At 37.8% G+C, this 9097-nt stretch overlaps 1 pseudogene; it reads right to left on the reverse strand.

The window, feature by feature from the left end:
- Positions 1-892: 892 nt before the first annotated feature.
- Positions 893-1428, reverse strand: LOC141520071 (ADP-ribosylation factor-like protein 1 pseudogene; annotated as a pseudogene).
- Positions 1429-9097: the final 7669 nt, after the last annotated feature.

Consider the following 9097-nt stretch of genomic DNA (forward strand, 5'->3'; position numbering starts at 1 on the left):
ATAGTGTATGATGATCAACTATGATAGACTTAACTTTTCTCAACAATGCAGTGATCAAAGACAATTCTAAAAGAATTATGGTGGAAAATGTCATCCATATTCAGAGAGAGAATTATGGAACCTAAATGCATATCAAAGCATACTATTTTCTTTCTTTAAATTTGTTTTTTATTTTTTATTTCTCATGGTTTTTTCCTTTTGTTCTGATTCTTTCACAGCATGACTCATCTGGAAATATGTGTAACATGATTATGTATGTGTAATCTATATCAGATTACTTGCTATCATCAGGTGGTAGGAGGGAGAAAACTTTACAAAAATGAGTATTAAAAGCTATCTTTACATATAACTGGAAAAATAATTAATTAAGAAATAAAGTTACTAATGATCTCTTTATTTTTATTTTTAGGTTTTTGCAAGGCAAATAGGGTTAAGTGACTTGCCCAAGGCCACACAGCTAGGTAATTGTTAAGTGTCTGAGACCGGATTTGAACCCAGGTACTCCTGACCACCTAGCCGCCCCTAATGATCTCTTTTTTTTTTTTGACAGTTAGGATCTTTATTAGTGTTTACAACAAACAAGCTACAGACACTAACTCCAAAATTAAATTTTAATTCCAACAAGGATGCATTTTTCAAAAGGATCATACCTGGCTAGAAATTCCATACAAGTGAACAGACACTACCTTGACAAAACAGGAAAGCAGGAAACCATTATATAATACAGAATAGACATTCAATTGGTTCAATCAAGATAAGATATTCCTTGAACAGAAATTTTATTTCCAATATTATGAGTGTTTCAGTCAGTCCAGTATAACATTTGGTGGTAGTGTGTGGCTCTTTTGACTGTTCCAGAAGGGATGTCTGATGTCACCTTTACTGTGGGAGGCTACTGCTGGCTCTTCAATGTTTCTATTATGCCTCATCAAGGCCAGTGCCTTTAGTTGCTGATGTTTTGAAAATCTGCCATTTTCGGTCCTTCAAGGCAGGGAGCCCAAGTGAATCTGCCATCTCTGTGGGGGTCATGGCCTGTTCCATGTCCTGTTTATTTGCAAACACCACTAAAATCATTTTCCTTAGCTCTTCTTCCTCTAACATGGCAACTAACTCTGACTTGGAAACTCCAATGCGATATCGATCACAGCTGTCTACTACATAAATGACTGCATCTGTGTTTGAATAATAACATCGCCAGTATGGCCTGATACTTCTCTGTCCTCCTAAATCCCAGAGTTGAAATTTAAGATTTTTGTATGTTACTATCTCAACATTGAAACCAATGGTGGGAATAGTAGTAACAACGTCTCCAACTTGTAATCTATACAAAATGGTTGTTTTTCCAGCTCCATCTAATCCCCAAATTAAAATTCTCATCTCCCGAGTTCCAAATAGACTGGAAAAAATAGTTGAGAAAAAGCCACCCATGGTGCCGCCGGGGCTGCTCCAGCCTCCTCAGGCCCGGTCCCTGGCGAAGCCTCCCTGGCAGCGGCGGCCACTTCCACATCCTAATGATCTCTTTAAAAAGAGTATGTGCTCAAAATTTTTACAGATGAGATGTTTATGTATGATCAAAAATGTTTGAAGACAATACTAGTAGAGAAGAACAAATTCAAGTTCCTGTTTTAAACTCGCTTCCAAGGTCCTTCATAATTTGACCCTAATCTACCTTTACAATATTATCTTCTATGACTTTCTTAAATGAACCATTTTTCTTATTCATGTATTTATTTATTTATTTATTCATTTATTTATTTATAATTTATTTATTTTTTTGTTTGCTTGTTTTTATTTATTTAATGTTTGTTTTATTTATTTTTCCAACAACATGCAATGGTAGTTTTCAATGATCATTTTTTTTTGCTAGATTCCTTCCCATCTCTCCTCTCCCTGACAGAAAGCAATTTAATATAGGCCATACATATACAACCATATTAAACATAGATCTGTATTAATCATGTTATGAAAGAAGAATCAAATCAAAACTGAAAATAATTAGAGTTTCTCTAAAACTATAATTCTTAAGATAACTTTTAAAAATTGAAGATAGCAAGCTTTAATCTGCATTTAAACTCCAAAGTTCCTTCTCTGGATATAGGCGGTACTTTCCATCATAAATATCTTAGAATTGTCTTTGATTATTGTACTGCAGAAATGCACAAGTCCATCAATGGCTGATCATTATCCAATGCTCTTGTTAGTGTGTACAATGTTCTTCTGGTTCTGCTCAGTTCATTCAGCATCAGTTCTTGCAAGGCATGAATCATCTTTTCTACCTAAACTGGTATTCTTGACTGAATTTGAGTTGAAGATGCCCTGAATCATCCTACCTCCAAATTTTTGCCCAAGATGGTCTCTGATCTGAGATTCAGGATATTTGCAATCTAGTTTGGCCTCTGATATTCATTAGCTCTATGGTTTTAGGAGACTTACTTCCCTCTTTAGGGTCTCAGTTTTCTTTACTTATAAAAGGAGTTCTTATAAAACTTTTCAATTCTATTTGTCTAGATTTATTGACTATTTCATGATAGGGTGCACTTCCATTGTGTGTGTCTGTGTGTGTGTGTGTGTGTGTGTGTGTGTGTGTGTGTGTGTGTAGTGTCAGGAACCTTTGACTTCTGAAATAGAGAAACCAGAGGAAAAGGGGAAAGGTTCATGAGGTGTAAAGGATGCTGCCACTAATCTTATGATACAGTCTACTGGAGTATGTGTCCTTAAGACTCACAGCAGGTTGCTATATAGCCCAGTTTGTCATGAATCTTTCTCTAAAGACATATACAACAGCGAATACCAGCTGAGTAAATACTACACAAGGACCCAGACTCCCAACAGCTGCACTGCTTTGTCACTCAAAGATCTCACCTGGTTCTCCTCTCATTACAGTCTGTTTTGCAATACAATGGCCAGTTTAAGAAACACTAACCTCAAATCCTAAATTAGCAGTGTTTTTAGAAGTTGACTATAGTTAGCCTTTGAAGGGGAGAGAAGACTGGTGCTCTTGTCAGGATTATTGGCATCCTCTGCTGACTTCAGAGCTGTGATCCTGCCTTTTGTCTATGGCAATATCCTGGGGTTCAGCTCTGGGAGAGCATGTTAAAGTGACAGGCAAGGCAAGAACTTATTTAAGTTTATGGATCAGAATGTACCTCAATATTCTTATGTGAGAGTTGAGAGTCAAAGAGAAATGTGATAGGATTCAGGCTATTACTAACATACTTTGCTTTTTCCCTTTAAGGGGAATCAATAGGGCTACCTTAATGACAGTTTGGGAAAGAAGTTGTGGTTCCTGTGGCAACTATTTGAGAAACTGAAGAATGGAGGTGGGGGAACATAAAAGTCTATCTTTCCTTGTGGTAAAAATAGCCAATAGCTGAGATTTTTAAGAAAAGGGAAAAACAAAAACAGTGTTTGGTACATGAGTCATGATGACTTCTCCCAATTATGCAGCTATTAGACTCCAAATAAAGCTAGCATCCAAGAGCCTGGAATGTCAGATGGTGAGGATGCCTGACAAGTCATCCCTCCTCATCTGACTGAAGCTCACATTTGACTAGCAAAAATAATTCTCTGCTCAGGATCCCAGGGAGGAGGGTGTATGTGTGTGTGTGTGTGTGTGTGTTTGTGTGTGTGTGTGTGTGTGTATGTATTTCCAACCTATCTTCTATCTTCTCTATCTTAACTTTATCTCAAGAGGTGATATGGTATCATGGTTAGAGTACTGGACATTGGGTTTGGAGATATAAGGTTTCATAGCCTATCTCTGATAATCACTAATTGTGTGAACACTGGCAGTCATTCAAACATTTTGACAGTCAGTTTCCTTATATGTAAAATGAATTATAAACTTATTTCACAGGGCCGTTGTAAGGATCAAACTGGGATATATATTTTGGCAAGGTAATGGGGTTAAGTGACTTGCCCAAAATCCCATGGTGTCAGAGGCTGAATTTGAATTCCAGTCTTCCTGACTCTAGGGCTGGTGCTCTTATCCACTGTCCCACCTAGCTGCCCCACTGGTTCTATGTTCAAAGTGTTTATATAGTGTTATATAGTATCTTGTATGGTAATAATTATTATTTCTCTTCACCTACCACTGTAGTGAGATTTCATATAACATCCATTGAATTGGCAAAGTGATAAAAGACAGAAACAGTCATTGTAGGAAGGCCTGTTGGGAGGACAGGCTCTCTTGGGAGTTTTGAATTGGTCAAATAATTTGGAACTATGCTAGAAGAGTCACTAAATTAAAGCCCCTTGACTTATCAACCCCAAGTTAATCTAAGATAGAGGGAAAAATCCCATATATACCAAGTTATTCATTTTCTGTGGGAAGAAAAAAAAAGAAACAAAGTAGGCATCCAATGATTAGGGAATAACAACAAATTTTGGAATAATATTTAAGACTTTTCTGAAAGTGATGTAAAAACTGAGACAATTTACAGATACCATGACTAAAACAATGGAAATGAAAGCAAAACTGGAAGACATGAATTTTACTAAACACAATCACCTCTCTAGGGGAAACTAGGTGCAATGGATAGTGACAGACCTAAAGTCAGGAAAACTCATCTTCTTGAGTTCAAATCAGATCTCAGATACTTCCTAGCTGTGTGGCCCTGGGCAAGTCTTATGTTTACCTCAGTTGTTCATCTGCCAAATGAGTGGGAGAAGGAAATGACAAAACATTCCAGTATCTCTGACAAGAAAACCTCAATGGGGTCACGAAGAGTTGGATAGAACTGAAAAATTACTTAACAATAATGGAATATGGAAGAATTGTGAAAGGAAGAGAACTTAAATGAAGAGGGTGTGTGTGTGGGGGGCGGTGTTTGGGATGGGGCAGGAGAGAGTGAAAAGTGAAGAGTATTTTTGCCTGGGTAGACAGTGACTCTAAGAAAAAAAGGAGCTAGACTCTCTCCCACCTAACATTGATAAACTGGTTCCAGACCTCCTGGGCCTAACTGGTTTCACTCAAACACACTTTAGTTTCTGCAGAGACACCTCCGGCTGAAGTTGAACAGTTGAAAAATTCAATGAACACTGCCAACCTCTTTCAATTGCTCCTTGGCAAGAGACCTGTCCACTGCTTCTGGGAGAGATGGAGAGCCATTGTGACAATCTCTAAAAGTGACACGGTGTGTGAATGTCTCAGGACACAGCTGTGTTTCTTATTTTTAAATCTCATTTGGCAGCTCCAGAATCCTGCCCTGGACTGCCTGGTTGAGACCTTGGCATAATTTTGGCTCTTTCTTCTATTAACCCTCTTTTGGAAAAGTTCTGGGGAATTAGGAAACCCAAATGCTTCTCTATCTACAAGGTCTGTGTGGAGACTGGGGAATGGATGAAATGAACTACTAACCCCTTTTTTCCTCCCCTCCATCCCCAACCCCCATATATTCCACACCCTTCTTCAACCTCTGGTTCTAGGCCAGGTCATTGGTAATCTGCTCAGGGACTGGGCAGATGTAAGCAGCACTATTTGTTGTCTGTTGTTTGCAGATGATAGCAACAGGGAGCAGTAGAAGTTGGCCTATGTACTAGCCAGAAGCTGTCATAATGGAGGGTAGCAGTAGGGAAAGTTAGCTGTTGGAACCTTCCAGATTCTAAAAGCAAGAATGATGGATCCAGAAAAACTCTAGATTTGGCTTCAGATGATCTGGATTTGAATCTTGGCTCTCTTACTTCCCACCTGTGTGACTTGGTGCAAGACACCACATCTCTGGGTTCCTTCTCTGGCAAATTGAAGAATTTGTACTAGAAGGTCTCAAAGAACCTTTCCATCCCTGATCCTATAACCACATCCTCTCTTCTGGCCCGATTTTGCTCCCTTCTGTACAATTTCCAATGTGGTTACGAGGTCACAGCCCCAGCTCCCTGTCTTCCTGTTTTTATGCAGAGTTCTTTCTTGGCTTAAATCACAACATGGATATCCCCAGGGTAATGATGCTTTTGGATCAAATGTCCCTGAGGTTAAAGTGCTTGGTTAGCCAGTCAATAAACATTTATTAAGGATTTTATAATGTGTGAGGACTGTGCTAAGTACTAAGGATTCAAAGAAAGGGAAAAAGCAAAATACAAAATGCTGTCCCTGTACTCAAGGTTCATGAACCCATATGGGGGGAAGAGGGGAAGAGAATACATAAATATGTAGAAGATAGTTAGAAAGAAGATATATACAAAGTATATGAAGGTAACCTGACCTAGAAGATTAGAGAAAATATATAGAGAGAGTATATCTGAAAGTATATCAGAGTATATGCCAAGTCATCTGAAATGAAAGGGCATTGGTAGTGGGGGTGGTATGGAGAGGGGTGGGTAGAAAGGAAGACATTCAGGAAAGTTTTCTTGCAGAAGATGAGATCTGAGCTGCCCTAAAGGATGCCAGGGAAATTAAGAGGCAGAAGTAAGTGGACAGGGTATTCTAGGCATCAGCAACAGCCAGGGCAAAGTTAGGGAGACTGGAGATGAAGTGAAATGGAAGATGGAAACAGAAAATCAAACTAGGCAAAGCAATGAAAAGGGAAATGATTGTCCAGGATTACACAGTTAGTGACACAGGTTGGAGTCTCCTGTCCTACCCGGGTGCCACAACAGAGCTACAGTCTCTCTCTCCTCACAGAACCCTAGAGTCCTCATTCTATCATTCTCTACTCATGGGTTCCCATGCTATGGCAAATATAACCTCCAATTTAGAAATACAGATTAGAGCCAGAAGTGATCCTATAGGTCATTTAAGGGTGAGGAAATTGATACTCAAAGGGTGAAAGTGAATAGAACCTAAACTTATCTTTCCACTCTCTTCAACACCCACAGGATAGAATCCTGGCCCTATACTCACAGGGACCTGAGTTCAAATATGACATCAAATACTTAATATTTACACATTAGTTATGTGACTTTGGGCAAGTCACTTAACCCTATTGCCTTGCCAAAAAAAAAAAAGATACATTTAAAAAAATTTCAGCATTCTTAGTCTTGTTCTCAGATACTTTCCATAGTAAAAAAAAAAGTTTGATAAACTTATTCCATGCCAAGGAATGAATAGCTAACAATTGCTTGATCTCTGCAATTTGTATTTGATTAAGGAAAAATCTGTTCTTGAAAGGAAAGAATCTCTAATAAGTGAATTACTTTGAGGGAGAGACTTAAAGGGTCAGGGACAACCTTCCTAGCCACCTTTGGATAATAATAGATACCTTACAGATAATAAGTGGCAAAAATGGTATTTATTCTAAGGCATATGGATTACAATTACATTCCCCTTCTGCCTTTCTCTGAGTTCTATTAAAAGGGAACAGTCTATTTCCCTAGCCATTCTTAGTCATATGTACAAAACCACAGTCCACCCCCTCCCAAACTAGCTCTATAATTCTACAATTTCTAAATATCCTGAGTATTTTCAAACCACACTTGCAATGGCCCCTGAATTTGATGGCACATTTTTATCTCAAACTGAGATTTGAGAAGTGTCCCCAGAAAATATACAAAGAAAAACAGAGCAGAATCTACTTTCCTCTAGAAGAGGCTTGACTTGGTTCAAGAATTTGTGAGAGGATACCTTCTTTCAATAATTGAGTCATAGATCCCCAGGACACTGATTTTGTAGTCTATCACAGAACAATTTACCAGAGACAGTCTCTAAACCTTGTCCTCCAGACAAATGGATGGATCCCACCCATTTGACTAATCCAAAGACCAGTCTTCAGAGAAGAGTATCAAGTGAAACGTAGAGTAGAGGATCAATGTAGAGTGTCAAGAGAAATCAATTTAATTCAATAAAGACTTATTTACTGTCTAATTTATTAAGGAGACTGTAGAATTATAGGTAAACTCATTTCTTTACATCATGGAGCTTATCTAGTGGAGGATAAATATAATTTTTAATTGTTAAAGTTTTGTTGATGACTTGTTTTGATATCACAGTCATTTTTTTGATATTACTTAATCACTACACAACAAATCTTCCCTGGTAACAAAGAAAAACAGTTAAGGCAAATCAGTTACCACAGGGACCTTGTCTAAAACATATGAAACATTCTGTAGCCATAGTTCCCCCCACCTTTCTAAGGAAAGGAGAGAGATACTTCTCTTGTTAAGAACAAGATTAGTCATTATAATTAGAGAATGCTTGGTTTATTTTTGCATTTTTTGTAACTTACATTACTCTGGGAAATACATATATCGTTTTCCTGTTTTTGCTTACATTCCTCAATTTCATGTTATTCTGAATTTTTCATTTTCACTATTTCTTATGAATAATAATATTATACTATATTTGTTGTGGATATGACCCAAGGGAACCTTCCATTAATTTGGTGAGTAAATTGGTGAGACCAATTGATGCGATTTCAGGGCATGGACCTTTGTTAGACTGAGGCATCTCCCATGGAGTTGAACATGTACCATAGCTAGGTTTTCCTGGGGAAATGTACCTTTTTCTGGGAGGGCACAGTAACCTCCTAATTGGTGCCCAGGGACTGGATGCATTTCAAAGATAAATGATTAAAAGTCAGTGGTATAGAATGCTTGACAAAATAATCTCCCTTATGTATGCCCTATAAGAGAAAGTGAGGAAAAATGTCTCTACTCTTCCTTCTCTTTTGAACTCTTCTACCTAGTTAGAATTTTCTCTTCCTTAAAGTTCCTGTAAGGAGAAAGGGAAAGGCATTTATTGTCTCTTCCCTGTAATTTTCAATGGCAGCTCAGATCTCATCTTCTGCAAGAAAACTTTCCTGAATGTCTTCCTTTCTACCCACCCCTCTCCATACCACCCCCACTCTTGGCATATACTCTGATATACTTTCAGATATACTCTCTCTATATATTTTCTCTAATCTTCTAGGTCAGGTTACCTTCATATACTTTGTATATATCTTAGCTTTGTATATATCTTAGCATATGGCAAAGGACATGTGTTTGTGTACACTCTGAGGCAGAGATGGGATTCAAATAAATTAACAATCAGTTCTCTGCCCTAATGACTGTTTTAAGTATACAAAAATAAATACTTAAAGGTAGTTTAATACTTCATGCATTTAATACTCAAATAACTACAATAAAAGATACATAAAGCTAGAGTGTTATTTTACTCACGGTA

Source organism: Macrotis lagotis, chromosome 4 (genome assembly GCF_037893015.1).
Source record: "Macrotis lagotis isolate mMagLag1 chromosome 4, bilby.v1.9.chrom.fasta, whole genome shotgun sequence".
NCBI lineage: Eukaryota > Metazoa > Chordata > Mammalia > Peramelemorphia > Peramelidae > Macrotis > Macrotis lagotis.